General features: G+C 35.4%; 1 protein-coding gene and 1 pseudogene across 4 annotated transcripts in view; one reads left to right on the top strand and one right to left on the bottom strand.

The window, feature by feature from the left end:
• Positions 1-16,385, bottom strand: part of PDE4B (phosphodiesterase 4B) — a 589,505-nt gene that overhangs the window by 257,065 nt on the left and 316,055 nt on the right. The window lies entirely within an intron of this gene.
• On the top strand, positions 7,592-7,713 carry LOC123570685 (U4 spliceosomal RNA; annotated as a pseudogene).

Genomic DNA, 16,385 nt, shown 5'->3' on the forward strand with positions numbered 1-16,385 from the left:
TGAGGCAGGATTTCTCTTAGCCCACAATGCTCAACAATAGCAACTCATTTCAACCTTTCGGTGAAGACTCATGGTGATTCTTTAGCAAAAGATGCCAATTCTAAATAAAATCAACAATTTAAAAATACATTTACAATGCATTCTTACAACTCAGTTCTCCTAGGGAAGAAAAGTGATTCTACTTTAGTACTAATAATGAGCTTTAATTGATCATTTTTAAAAAATACTATAAAGAACCATAGGATCCTTCCTTTTATATAATTAATTTCCTTAGAAATAGACTGCGGTTTATTCTCTGGCATAATGCGAAAATATTACTATTGTAACAATATTTAAGGCACAATATCTAAAGTATTTGAACGTTTGGCATGTTAGTAAATTGAATAGTAGGTTTCTGGTTTCTAGAACTGCCTGTTATTAATTTTCTGTCTTTGATAAAGTCCTGTTCTGACTCAAGAAAGTGAGTCTCAGTTTTTTCAATTGGGAATTGAAGAAGTAGATATAAAGGATCTTGCAGATCCCTTATATTTGTGCTTTTTTCTAATACAAAAGATATTTGCTTTATTTTATTAAATAAATATGAAAGTTTAATATAGGAAAAGAGATATATTTTGTATGCGTTTTAGCAGAAGGCATCTGTTAGGATTTTAGAATAGCCCCAGGGATTTTTCTCATAAGTCCAAAATGTAAGATTGAAAGGCCTTAATGGCAACTTTCCAAAACATCAAAGACTCTAAACGCAACAATACTGCTCACTTCACCAGCTATACTTACAGCAAAATGAATTTCAGTATTTCCCATATGCTGCTAAAATAATAAATTCTGATGTACAGAATTCAGTATGTCTGGTATTAGTTACATTTTCATCACATTTCAAAATAAAAAATATTTAGGTAGACACATCCATTCTCCCTGAAAACACGATAATGAAATTCCATATTTAAAGGAGAATATTTGTATGATGCAGAAACCTTTTTCTTAAAAACAAAAACCCAAAAAACTCTAAAAGATCTTAGATTATAAAATTACTAGGTTCTATTCAAATTAACTATTAAAATAAAAAGATAAAAACTCAAAAGCTTAGAGTTTCGTATAGCCACAGATAATTAATAGTAAAGGCATTAGGCATCTTCACTCAGCAATAATGTTGTTTGGGGGATGTGCAGTTAACCTCTACACATAGAAGACTCTCCTCACAACAACAGTGAAGCTGGAAAGTATTTTTCATGAGTTCAAACACAACTGGCTACCAGTGGAAATTCTAGCAAACTACAAATAATGCAGGCTAAACTTAACATATCTATGATTAGATTAATCACAGAGAATTCGCTTTTTAAATTCATTCATTGATTGATTAAGTGAATATTTATTAAGCATTTACTTGTACTAGTCATTGTTCTAAGACTCATGGACACTGTATGAACACATCAGCCCAAATCCCTATCGTCATGGAATTTACTTTGAAATTAAGGTTAGAAGTGAAAGAAAAATTTGAACACAGGCCAGACACAGTGACTGACACCTGTAATCCCAGCACTTTAGGAGGCCAAGGCGGGCTGATCACCTGAGGTCAGGAGTTCGAGACCAGCCTGGCCAACATGAAGAAACCCCATCTCTACTAAAAATACAAAAACTAGTTAGCATGGTGGTGCGCACCTGTAGTCACAGTTACTGGGGAGGCTGAGGCAGGAGAATTGCTTGAACCCAGGAGGGGGAGATTGCAGTGAACCGAGATCCCACCACGGCACTTCAGCCTGGGCAACAGAGCAAGACTCTGTCTCAAAGGTACATATATGTGTGTATATATATGTGTGTATATATATGTGTGTGTATATATGTATACGTATGTATACATACATATACATACATATACATACATATGTATACATACATATACATACGTGTGCACATACATATACATACGTGTACACACATATACATACGTATGCATATATACACACATGTATACATATATACACATGTATACATATATACACACATATACACACACACATATATATATGGTGATGGCAATAGCTATGATGAAAAATAAAACAGAGTGACAGAATGAAGTATAAACAAGTAGTTGCATTTTAGGAAAAATGGCCAAGGAAGACTTCTTTGATGAAGTGATATTAAAGGAAGGGCTTGAATGAAGTAAGAAACATGAGAGACTGTCTGAGTATGGTGACTTGTAGAAAGAGGGAGCATTTCAAGCAGAGAAAGCAATCTATTCTGACTGAATCAATACAAAATCAAATTCATAAGTGATTGCTCCGTGACGAAAAGACCACATCTCAGTCAATTTATTTTTGAGCACCCACCTCAACATTCTGTACATCGTAGGTGTCAATATGTGCTTGGGACTGAGGTAAATGGACTAGTAATCTATTTCTTGCATATGTTCACTAGCTTAGTCTATTAGCAATTACTTTCATTTTATCAGAGTTTACTGAATATCAACTATGTGTCTAGCATTGTCAAAATAGAAAAACAATTTTATTCATTCATCATTTTAAAATGTAATTATTCCATTAAAAATCAAAATAACATAAAGAATAAGGAATTAGAACAATGAAGTTGAAATAAGAATCAAAACTACCAAAAACACATTAAGTGGCATCCTTTAATGTATTACTTCAATACGTGCATGTGTATATTCACTGAAGCACTATTCACAATAGCAAAGATGTGGAATCAACCCAAATGCCCATCAGTGATAGACTGGATAAAGAAAATGTGGTACATAAACACCATGAAATACTATGCAGCCATACAAAAGAATGAGATCATGTCCTTTGTAGGAACATGGATGGAGCTGGAAGCCATTTTCCTCAGCAAATTAACACAAGAACAGAAAACCAAACACGGCATATTCTCAGTTATAAGTGGGAGCTGAACCATGAGAACACATGGGCATGGGGGCGGGGGAACAACATACACTGGGGCCATACCTAGGTGATGAGTTGATAGGTGCAGCAAACCACCACAGCACACATCTACCTATGTAACACACCTGCACATGCTGCACATGTATCCCAGAACTTAAAATGAAATTAAATTGTTTAAAAAAATTTTTCAAGATTTTCACCAAACCAGGAACAAAGGATCTGAGAATTACATTTAGTAGTAGGAAGTGATGGAAATGTGTTATGGCAATTCAATTCTCATTGTATCTATGTTTGTGTGTACATGTGTTGTCAGAAGGTGCGATGTTTTTGTATGACTTTAGTGAAAGCTAAAGCACAATAATGAAATAAAGCTGAGCAAAGCCATTTATGGGAGAGTTAAAGAAAAGTACTCCAATTAAGTTGCTTTTTAACGCTCTAATTTGATTTAGAAACGAAGCCTTACAAATTGAGAAACAGGTATGCTCATTATAGTCTTTAGACTTTCTTTCTTGAATGTTAAAGTGTTAACATTTCTAACTGGGTTTTACTTGGAACCTAGGGAGCAAAAATTTAAAACTAACCTCTTGAAGACCCATGCAGAGTGCTGATATTTTGAACTGTCAATGGAAAGGAAAAACTCAGGCTGCATATGTAACCTTTGTAGACTTCAAAGATGATATTTTATTTCAAAGTTAAAATATCTGGCCTTATGCTTCCAGCCATGATGGAATAATGAAATACAAAGTCTATGAAATGATGGATCATGATCCCTGAGAAAAGGTAAAGAAGCAGGGTGAGTTCAGTGAATGTCCAGTGTACAGCCTGAAGGCAGTTGCTAGGCTGCAGTGCAGAGAGCGGGGAACCCAGACAGAGACTGGCATTTGTTCTGAGTTAGGGTAGGTCAGAGTCTATGGAAGGCCAAATGGCTAGAGATTGCAAGAACAAGTACCAGAGATGAAGGAGCTGCGCTGATATAGAGCTCTGAGGATCTGCTGAGATATCCCCTTGAGTCTGGCTGAAGATTGATATGCAATCGTGTGAGAGGAAACTACCCAACGCTGAAGAAAGAACCTCACTCTGAACAACTGTCAGAGCTTACACAGAGTTAGTCATAATTCATGTTTCTATCAAGCAGTGTGATTACACGGCGCATCCCCAAGAATCATCATATAGTTATCATCATAGTAGTAACCCTAGACTAACTGGTACTCTGGGCCAATTCTAATAATGGTTGAAAGTAAGCTTCAGAAGGATCAAACTGATTCCAAGTATCCCAAGGGTGCCAGAACAAAATCTATCACTTTTAAAAATACAAAAAAAAAAAAAAAAAAACCCAAAAAAACAAAAAACTCAGCAGCAAACAATGGATTATCTAAAAAATCCAATAGTTAATAAAAAGATAGAAAAATAAGGACAATAAGCAATAGAAAAATGAACAAATTAAAAGACTGAAAATAACAGATATAATAGAATTTGTAGACAAGTATATTTTTTAAAAAGTACTACAAATATGTTTCATTTGTTTAAGAAGATAGAGAGAAAGAATAATATAAAATAATAGAAGGAAGAAAAAAGTATAAGCTATAACAAAGAGCCAACTGGAAATTTAAAGAAAATCTTCAATGAAAAATTACAATGCATTGTATTGCCATAATATTAAACACTGCAGAAAAAATAAGTAAATTTGAAGATGTAAAAACAGAAACTATCATATCCAGTGTTTATAAATAACTTTACCCTTCCAACTCAATTAGAAGACAAATAATATTTAAAAATGGACAACAGATTTGATTGACACATTTCACCAAGGAAGAAATATGAATGGCAGGCAAACAAACACATAAAAATATCTTCAACATCATTAGCTGTAAAGGAAAACATAAATGAAAACCATCACAATGTGATATCAAAGACATCCACTTGAATGGCTACAATTTAATAAGACTAACAATACAAAGCTGTTGAAAATGTGGAGCAACGTAAACTCCCATACATTACTAGTGAAGACGTAAAGTATTATAACCACTTTGGAAAAGACTTTGGCAGTTTCTTCTAAAGTTGAACGTATACTTATTATACTATCCAGTAATCCCCTTCTGATATATTTATCCAATCGAAATGAAAACCTATGTCCACACAAAACTTGTACTCATATGTTCATGCCAGCTTTATTAAGAATCAAAAACTGGAAACAACCTAAATGTCCATTAACTGAGAAGTACATAAACAAATTATGGAATATCCATGATAAATACTACTCGACAATAAAGAAACAAACGGCTGATTCATAAAAACATGGATGACTCTCAGAAGCATTACGCTAAATGAAAGAAACCAGATATGAAAAACTACACGCTATTTGATGTTCTAAAAAAGGCAAAACTATAGTGACAGAGGGAATATCAGCGATCCCCAAGAATTGGGGTGCAGGAAGGAGATTGCTTAGAAAGTGGCAAGAAATAAGTTTTTAGAAGTGGTCACAATGTTCTATGAAAACATTGCCCAATAGAAATATAGTGCCAGTCACATATGTAATTTGAATATTTTACTATCTATATTTAAAAGTTAAAAAAAGGTAAGATTAATTTAAATATATTTACTTGATATATAAAAAAGTGGCCAATACATAATCAACATAAATTATTAATGAGATTTTTAAACTTTTATACTAAGCCTTTGAAATGCAGTGTGTGTGTGTATATATATTTTTATTATTATTATTATTTTTTTACTTATACCACATTTAATTAGGACTAGCCCCTTTTCAAGTGACGAGTAGCCACAAGGGGCTAGTGGCAACCATTTTGGACAGAGTAGTCTATGTCATAATTGTGGTGTTGTTATGCAACTGTATGCATTTGTCAAAACTCATAGAATTGTACATTTAAAGTTGATACTATTTATTGCATATAAATGATCTCTCAACAAAGCGGTTTCAGTGAAAAAACCCAGGAACAGAAGGTTAAAAACCGCATGTTCTCATGCATATGAGGAAGCTGAAAATGTTGACTTCATAGAAGTGAAAAATAGAACAGAGGATACCAGGGTCTAGGAAGGGTAAGGAAAATGGTATATGGACAGATTTGTTAAAGGATACAAACTACAGCGAGATAGGAGAAATAAGTCCAAGTGTTCTATAGCACTGTAGGATGACTATAGTCAACAATAATATGCAGTTTCAAATAGCTAGAAGGAGAATATTGGATGTTCCCAACACAAAGCAATGATAAATTAGGGAGATAATGGATATACTGATTACCCTGATTTCATCAATACACATTATATGTATTGAAATATAATTATGTAGCCCATGAACATTTACAATACCATGTATTGATTAAAAGTATAAAAAGTATAAAATAAAATATTTTAAAATTTAAAAAGCAGTTAAAGTAGTTGATTTGTGGGTTTGTTAACATAAAAGACCTTTTCTCCCACACTTGAAGGTGAAGCTCAAGGATACAGAAGAAGCACAAAAACAATCAAACAAGAAACAAATCCCTTTGAGGGGATTATTATGATTTAATTTGGAAGGCAAGAGTGATACATATTATATTACACAACAATCCATGACATCATGTATCAGACAGAACTAGCATGGTTAACACTAGGAGTTCAGCAAACTGGCTATGGTAATTAATATCACAGATTCTGAGTTGGAATAACAACAGACATGCAGAGAAATTGGCAGGTTATTTTTCTGTGAATCTTGTCACTACTTAGTCCTTTTGTAGTTCAATGCAAGAAATATAACAATCAGGGAACCTGATTTGTATCCCAGGTATTCCACTATTAGCTATGTGACACAGCTCCTTTCACCTTAGTTTCCTCTCCAGAATTACAGTAATTGTGCCATATGTCAACTGCCTCATACATACTCAATGCTATGTTAGACATAATACATCATTTATTTCTCTCTACAATGTAATTTGGCAAGTATGATTACCTAAATTTTATATATAGCAAACTGAGACTTAAAGAAGTTATTTGCTCAAGATTGCAGGCTATGATAGCAAGTATATAACTGAATTTAAATAAAGACTCTTCTAGTTCAAAAAGTCCATGTACATTCTACAGAATAGTATTACCTCTCAAAGTGGGGTTTAAACTAGATGTTCACCAAGATGGATGATGCTTGTAGCACAGAATAGTGATTAAGAACTCAAATTCTAAGGGCATACAGGACAAGGCTGAAATGCTACCTTTGCTTCCCAAGGGTGTGATCTTGGAAATTTTACTTAACCAGTCAGTCTCAGGTTCTTCCAGCTGTCTAATATGCAATGGTTAAATGCAAAGACTTTAGATTCAGACTGCGTGGGTTCATTGCTTACTAGTGGTGTTACCTTGGGAAAATTACTTAACCCCTATATTCCTCAATTTCCCGCATTTACAAACAGAGGCTTAATAATTATGTCTGCAAAGGTTATGAGGACAAAATATACTAATATGAGCTAAGCATTTAGAATGGCAGCTGGCTCTATAAATGTTAGCTATTATCATGGTGCTTTAGATGAATTCAGAGATCACTTTAAGTTCTAATATTCCATGATTCTAGAATTAATAAAATACTGTGCAAACAACAGAGAATCATCTTTACTCTGAAATTAACCCAGTTTATGTCTTTGCCTTAAACAATTCTAAAGTGATTTTCAAAGTTTGTGAGGCAAGACAGTGGCTTTTAGTTTTTAAAGGACTAAATCAGCTTTGTACAGTAGCAATATCATAGCCAATGAGGTTTATCTGAGGCATGGTTATTGCTAATTGAAAACTTTAAAGGACTAAATCTTAATGCAGAAAAGAAATTGATTTTAACACAATTGTTCATATTAAATGAGGCCAGATTTGGATTTATACAGTTTCAGCTGCATGGCTCCTTGAGTAAATGGTAGATCTTTGAGTCTCTTCTGTTACACAAGGACTGTAAACTCAGTTTATTAGCTTGAAAAATCATTAATTACTAAGTTTTCAGAAAATCTGAAGTGTAGTCATTGCTCCAACCTACCAAGCATGCTGTATGTCTCAGTCTTTGGGATTTCTCCTCACTCTGCCTTGAATTGTCTTCCTCCATTTATCACTCCTTAGGTTCTTTCTGGTCTCTAGTAAGATTTCACTTCCTCAGGGAGGCCTCACTTGATCACTTTTTAATGTTCTCATCAATTCTCTTCATATCATTTCTTGCTGCCTGACTATGAATTATAATTTATTAGATTATGTGTTTTTGTCTATTTCCCATGATATCAAGGACTTTGTTCAATGGAATATCCACAACACATAAAACTGTGCCTGGCATATAGCAGAAGTTCAATAAAAAATTGATTGAATGAATGAAAGAACATCGAGGACCCAAACGATCTCTGGGTCCCTTCTACTTTTCCATGTTTGTCTTAATGATATGAAGGGCATAAGTTGTCTTATGCTTTTTTCCCCCTCATCTCATTGCAGAATTGAATACATCAAACTCCAAATGTATCAGTTTCAAAATGATTGCTAAGCATGTGATTTTAAAGATAACTCAATAAAGTTTCTTGGATAAATACATACACAAATAAGTGCTTCTATTTAAATAAAGTTAAAGGAGGCATTTGCTTCCACTAAGTTAGGATTAGTATAACTTATTGGTTAGAAGCCTCAGGAAAGCAAGATTAGAATAAATCTTCCTCTCTCATTGGCTGTGGTCAGCCATGACATACGGTCCATCTTGATATCAAGACTCTGACCCAAGTTACTGCACAGAAGAGTGGAAATATAATGTATTACGCTGAAAAAGAAAGCACAATTTTAGAACTCAATAAAATCCTGGATTTTAATCCCAGCCTCACTGGTATCGTATCATCCAGGGTAGGCTTTTACACTTTCTATTTCTCAGTTTCTTAATACCCACCTCATCATGCGGTTTTTAGAATTAAATGAAATAAGGTATATACAAATATGTAATAAAATCATCTTAAATAAATGCTATTTTCTCCACCCCCACTCCATTACCATGCTTTTTGCCTGCTCTGAGCTTTAGACCTTCAATCTTCTGCCTGGATAATTGACACTGCTGCTGGACTTCAGCTTCTCCTAGGTTGGACAACCAGTCCACAAGCAGTCTGTCCGAATGCCCCATTCATACCACAAACCCAGTCCTACTGGGGCTCAACTATTTCAGTAACTTCAGAATTAAATTGTCACCTTCAAATCAAGGTCTTAGGTAGTTTTTTAAGTACATTTAACACTACAGAGTTAAATTGTGACTATTAACCACATTTCCGAACTTTTTTCTAGATTGCTTCTGCTGAATGCTCAACATGGCCTATAGGAATCCTCCTGAAGCCGTCTGAAATCTCCTCTTATTCTAGGTTAATTCCCACGGACTGAAATGAGAACTCCAGTCTCTCTGGCTTCTTTGGGTTCCTCTAAAGTCTTTGCACATGCTTATCCTTTTGTCTCTGCTGTTCCCCAACGACACCCAACTTTCTCCCAGTTATGCTTACCTAGGCCTTCATCTCTTAGCTTAAATGCTACTTCCTTTGAGAAGCTATCCCTGGACACTCTACTCCCAAATCAGAAGAGGTTTCTTTGTTAAACTTATGGCCTAATCTATCTTGTGTTTACAGTATCTTGTCTTTACAGCATTTGTACTTTTGTTTGTATTCTCATTTAGCTAATTTATAATTCCTAATCATTTTATTGTCAAGCTTCTTGAGGCTGTAATCATATTTAATTTTGTTCTCAGTTGTACTCTGAACACTTGGCACAGAACCTGGCACCTAATAGGTCCATAATAAATATTTAATTAATAAATGGATAGTATGCAGAGGAATATATATGGTAAATCCTCATGGATAGATTCTTGAAAAGTGTGACTTTAAGTGAAACAATGTACTGTATATACTGTATGCCATAGGAACTTAACTCTTGCTCGTACCAATTAACCTATGGTAAAATTAGTTCTACTATTCATTATGTCAGTTCACTTAAAGTCACAGTTTCCAAGAACCTATCAACAAGTGAGGACATACTATGCTCTAACTCAAAAATTTCTGATGTATTAATTATATTTTTCTCTTTTTCTAAGTGTGCATTACTTTAATCTGGGGATCCCCATATTAAATTCCGATTTCCACTGGAAAAACCAAAGGAGTTATTGGGCTCTGGTCATTCATTAATCCAATCTTTCATATTTATCACAAGCCACCTTCTATGATAGGCACTGAAAATGCAAGGATGAATAGCCGATGTTACACAAATTTTACTCTTAATTGTGTAAATTTATATTTCTTTCTTTGGTCGACATATTATGGATTTTAGATATATCAACAAAGAGTAGTTACCCAATATAATTTGTCTTTGTGACTATAGAAGGAAAAAACAATTAAGTACATAAAAGTAGTTAATGTCGGTCATGTTGCATGGAAAATTTACAGATCAGTATACATTAACAGTTATTTAATGGTCTCCACCAACAACCCTTAATATTGCCAAACAAACTTCCTAAATATACTTTGTTAGTACAAACAGGCAGTATTATTGGTTCCTACTCTTGAGCAACTACAACTCTGCTATTTTAATAAATGACCTCTCATGTAATTTTTTAAGTGTCTAGTTTTCATCTGCTGGATATATCTAAGTATGTGGCAATTAGAAGAGATGGAAAAAGGATCCTGATTTCAGAAATCAAATTAGGATCAGGCATATAACAAAAACAATGAAAGAAATCGTATAACCATGTGATTTTACTTTGCAATCGCTACATAATCATTTATTGTGTCATTAACGCTCACAAAGATAAATTTCTCCATTTTAAACAGAGACACTCAGTGAGCAGTAACCTGATTTTTTTTTTTTGAATTTCATTCTTTAGGAGGGCTTTCTTCTGTGTTTTGGTGAAGTTGCCCATAAGAGTTATGTCATTACATATAACCAAGGAAACCACAGGAAACTTGGTTGCTAGGAAACCCCTGAATTGTCTTGATGAAGATCACCGCAGTAGGCTTGGCTTGAATAGAACAGATGCTAGGAAAATAAAATTACGAAGTTACAGTCACTTTTTTTTTAAACCTGGGATGTCTTGTTAATTGGCAGTTAAGTCTTTTCACCTAAAGAAACTAGAAAAACTGTTTGTCATGTCTGAAAGGCCATCACATAGGTGGAACGGGGGCCACAACAGGGTGCTGTCAAGGGCACTGTGATAGTGTGTGAGCCTCTACTCCAATGAACACATTTTTTCTTTTCCCTATTAATTTGGCTACCTAGGGAAAGGGGTGTGGTGACAGCTACTGTCATCTCAACTGAAGGATAGATTTTAAAGAAAACACACTTGTAACTAAACATTTTCAGACCTATGACTTTCAAAATTCTCTAGTTTCCTTCATACAGAGTAAAAGAAGTCTGTACCTCTTTCCCAAAAACGTTAAGATGTTTTTTAATTATGAGTAATGTCAGTGTCTATATACATACATACACACACAAATATACATATATATATATATGATTTTGTCATCTAAGACCTCGGGGAGCTTGTAACTATTTGTTCCTCTGAGTAATTTGACTATGATAACACTTACAAGAACAAAGGAATGTCCCCAAATTGGTCAAGCTGCTGAACCATACAACATAAGTCCTCTCTTAAGAGTATGAGGTGATAGGCCACCCAAAGTTCCCCTCAAATATCATATGTATGTTCCTATGACCTGTCCTGCCCTCAATGGCACATTATCGATGTATTCATAAACCTAACTAAACCTATTTAGAATCAAAGTGTATTTCTAGCTATATCACCCCTGGAAGAAATAGGCTTTATAGCTTTATATTGACCATCATAAGAAGTGATACTTCCTTTTACATCAAGCCTACCTCTGAAGGTAATCCTTTCTTTCTACTATTCTACAAATACATTTGCCTTATTAATACCCTTGTCTTTCTACAGTTTTGTTATCTGTGTATTAGCTAAGGTCACTCTGTCCTGAAATTCCTATGTCTTCCAAGATACCAACCAAGTTTTGTTTTTCAAAATGAAGTTACAAGATGTAATTACTATCATCCCTTATTCTTTTTTCTAAGAGTTGAGTCTGTCATCTACATAGATCAAGGGTATACTCCTATTTTCCATAAGTAGATTTTGAACTTTAGTTTATATACAAATGGATAAAATCTTGTGTGACCAGTGTAGAATTTTAAATAAGGTGGATAGTATAAGCAGGCAATCAGATCATGATAGAAAAATAACTCTATAATAGCATAATGACAGAAGTTTTGGTGTAGAAGATAACGGCTCAGAAATGATTTGGGTACTTCGTAATACACAGAACAATCAGCTGTTTGAGACAAAAAGCCAACATACCACAAAACAAACAGTTTTCAAATGTTTAAGAAATTGATGTGGTTATATCATATGCAGTCTTAGCAAGGTGACTGGCTAAGCAGTTCTTTTATAGGGTGCCTATGAAAAAACCTCTGTATCCTCAGGAAAAAAGATGAGGAGTTTGGGGCCATTGCAAGGAGAATTAATTTTACAACTTTATCTAAAGACAGCCATTAATAAATGCAGTGTCTGTGAGAAGATCTATGTTGGCATGACCACCCTGTCCTGTCCTTGGCCCTATCTTGCTTTCACTATTTTTATTTTTATTTTTTAACAGTTTCTCAGATAAACATGGAGATTACATTTTCAAGAAATCTGAACACAACACAAATGTGAGAGGGATAGCCACTGTAAGGTACTACAAAATCAAAACACTAAAATTGAGTAACTATCCAAAATGATGGATGGAGACTGTAATAATAGCTGGTATGTAGTGGATGGCTGTTTTTTACAAGGTACTTTGTATACCTTGTCTCTAATTCTCACAGAGTTTTGGCAAATTCAGTATCATTATTTCCAAAAATGAAGACACTGGAGCTCTAAGAAGTTGTGTAACTTTCTTACAGTTAGTCAATTAGTGACAAAGCCAGGACTTGAGCCCATGTCTAGTTACCTCTTTACCAGCCAGACTGGCTAGCTTATGCTTTCATAACAACAATGTCAATCTCAGTGGCTCAATGCAGTCCATTTTATTTCTCATTCTTCTGTCTAATGTGGGTCATATGGAGAACTCTGCTCAATACAGTCACTTTGGAACTCTTATTGATAGGGCTTATATCTCCAAGGCTACAAAGGCAGAAAAAAAGGATGTGATGAATGACAAACTAATGCTTAAAGCTTCTCCCTAGAAATGACATGATCTGTCTACTCACATTTCAAGAGCTAAAAGCTAGCTAAATCTTACTTGGAGATGGGGGAAGAGGAGGGATATAATTGTATTGTTTCCAGGAGATGAGGAAAAAAAGCCCCAATGACTACCAGGCTCTGAAGTCCAAGTTCTGACCATTTTACCTTGTTGAACATTCAATAGTATGACATTGAAAAAAGGTAAATTAAGAGGCTTCTGCTTCACTTAGGCTAAAAAAAAGTGCAAAAATACAAGTATAGCATAGGGTAGATCTGACACAGTAGCAGAAAATGTAAAAATATTTAAGAATTATTAGAATAGAATCTGTAAATGAGACATCTATGTAATGCAGCTGTATGAATAGGTTATATTAACAGCATTGTAAAGTCATGATTCCAGCAGACCAATAATTAGTCCCCACGCTCCCAAATCCATGTCTCCTGTCTAGACTTTCCTCCTGAGCCCCAGGCTTCTTTATCTGACTAAACACTAGACATCTCCAGTTGGATACCCAGAGGTTCTTGGATCTCATCATCCTAAAACTGACTTACTAACTTCCTGTCTTTAATAAATAAATAAATAGCCCTCTCCTCACAGATGCCTTGTCTGAGTTGACATAGCACCAGCCAGTTCCCTAAGTTAGAATCTTTAAATTCACGGTGTCCTTCCCACTCCTCTTCTCTGCTTCAAACAGGCAATCACCAAGTTCATTTAACCTTTACTTAGCAACGTTCCTCCATTCCAACAACCTCAGCCCAAGCTGTGGTTCCTCAGCTAGTCTCAGAATTATTGCCATAAACTCTTAACTGACCTCCCTGCCTCTAGTCTGGACTGCTCCAAATCATTTTGCCTACTTCTGCCAGAGTAATCTTTTTTAATATGCTTTTAAAAATACTGGCCTACTTGCCATTGACTGCCCTTTCAATACCCAAAGGAGAATGGCCAAGCCCAACTGTATAGAGCATAAGGAATTTCACAATTTTAGTCCTACATTTCTGACTTTATCTTTTGACTGTAAACCTTCATTGCAATATGTGAGTATAAAGAACAGTTGCAGACTTATCCAGTAGTCTCTGAACATGCCAAGCACTCTGTTCTTCCATAACTCCATGCCCTTGTACGTGCAGGTTTCTCTCCGAGGCATAAGCACCTTTCTCTTCAAAGTCTGGTGAATTTCCACCCAGTCCTTTAAGATCTAACCGAAATATCACTCTTCTCAATTAAACTTCTCTCTTTAAAGACCTCTATTATTATCGTTGTCACACTGTATTGGTGTTATTTCTTTACAAGTGTACCTCCTCTAGTCAACTACACACTGTGGTAGGAATTAATTGTCCTAGAACTTAATATGGGCCCTAAAGTTTTGAAAGAATTAGGATAAAGATGAGCTGGAGAATAAAATGCTAATTGGATGGAACTAATGGTGGAGTCCGCAAAAATCAACATTGAGTTAAGCTTTGCAGAAACAAAGAGTCAAATGTGAAAATTCCACTGGCATAATAGAAAATTAATTTATACCAAGTAAAATGTGGTTATAAACAGGAATAATAAGTAAAATGTTATTTACCTAATCATAATAGGAACACTCATTTGAATCCCCTAATGATTATGACATAAAATAAAAGAGTGTGGGATATCAGAAATGTAAAAAATAGTTCTGAAAGCAAATCATAGTAAACTGCCAGCCCTGGCCAGGTGGCTCCAAAACTCAGCTGACCCTTTACTCCACCTACCATCTCCTTTATGAAAATCTCAGCTAGTAAGGATTCAAAATATTAACATCACACCTGACTGCATGCTCTTCGAGGAATTTTAAATTAGCACAAAGGAAAGTGTTTCCCTTGAGAGCTATTCTAGCATCTTACACTCACATATTGCAATTGGTATATGAGGCCAAAGCAACATGCTTTTAATAAAACACCCTATAAACATGGGATGGGGTGTTTTTCATTACCTGGTGATAATTCTGCTTTTTTCCCATCGGAGTGGAGAGACACTGAACCCCACTGAGCTGATAAAATAGGCTCGATGAATCCCTATAGCGAGAACAGCATTAGCAGTAGGATTGCTCAGGTTTCCTGTTGCAAAAACCTGGGTAGCATTTTATTACTGAAGTTGTCTGATTGCTTTGGTTCAAACCTTTTCCCCAATTCTTTTCTTTCTCTACTTAAAATAACAACAACAAACAAATGAAACAATAACACAACAAGCAGAAGCGTAGGATGAGCTCCTCATCATCAAAGACAGCTGCGCAAACTTGCAGTCAAAACACCTATTTTTAGTCTAACAGAGGCAAAGCTTGTCATGATTCCCCATAACCTGTCAAGACCAAGGGAAATATGTACTGCATGCCCTGGATCTTCGTGCTGGCACAGTTATAATGTATTCAGAACCAGGGAAACATTCTAGAGTCAGAGTATCCAGCCACTCTGCTTCTTATAGCAACCTATCATTTTGTTTTCATCAGCTGTCAAGTAATTACTTCCCTAGCTGCATGTAGGGCCCTCTAGATCTCCCTTCTCCCAAAATAAAACTTCTCAGGTGCTCTGAGAGCTACTTTCCATGAAGGTAAATGCAGGGTGTGCTGCTAGCTCCTGTTAAAACTTCTCCATTCATTAAATGTGCACCTTCTCTCATTATTAAGAGGACATTTAAATTTTCCTGCCTGCACTTCTGTCATAAAAATTCCACTTTTAATTCAATGACTTGTTTCAAGTCATTTCATCATTCAATGCTTTATGAAAAATTTAATGGTGTCTATTCCTCTAAGTCCCACTAAAATTGCTGTGTCCAATGTTAGCTTCAAGTCAGCCTAAGAACAGATACTTATATCTCAAACCTGTAGGTTCATCCTCTTACTCCCTAATTCAATGGTTCTCAAATTTTAGTTTACATGAGAAGCACTTGGGGAGGTTGTTAAACCCACAGCTGCCCACAAAGACATTGACTCAGGAGGTCCTGGGTAGGGCACAGGGATGTACATGCTGACAAGCATCCCCAGGCGATTCCATTCTACACACTGGGGATCACCGCTGAGTCAATGAGATCAAAGCCTTACATAGGTATATTTCCAGCTGCATCCTTACTAATCCTGATACTTGGTGCATCCTAATGAGTAAACCAGCACATCCCTAAGTTCATCAAGCTAATGCCACATCCCCCACCATCCCTGCCTTAACTCTATGCATGTGACTGGCTGTTCACTTTGGTTTCTTGATCAGTACCTCTGTTTCCAACCAAAATAAGAACTGTGTCTGTAACTTCAGCCCAATGCTTGAGACTCTGCCTTATTCCCAGGAGG

Source organism: Macaca fascicularis, chromosome 1, assembly GCF_037993035.2.
Source record: "Macaca fascicularis isolate 582-1 chromosome 1, T2T-MFA8v1.1".
Taxonomy (NCBI): domain Eukaryota; kingdom Metazoa; phylum Chordata; class Mammalia; order Primates; family Cercopithecidae; genus Macaca; species Macaca fascicularis.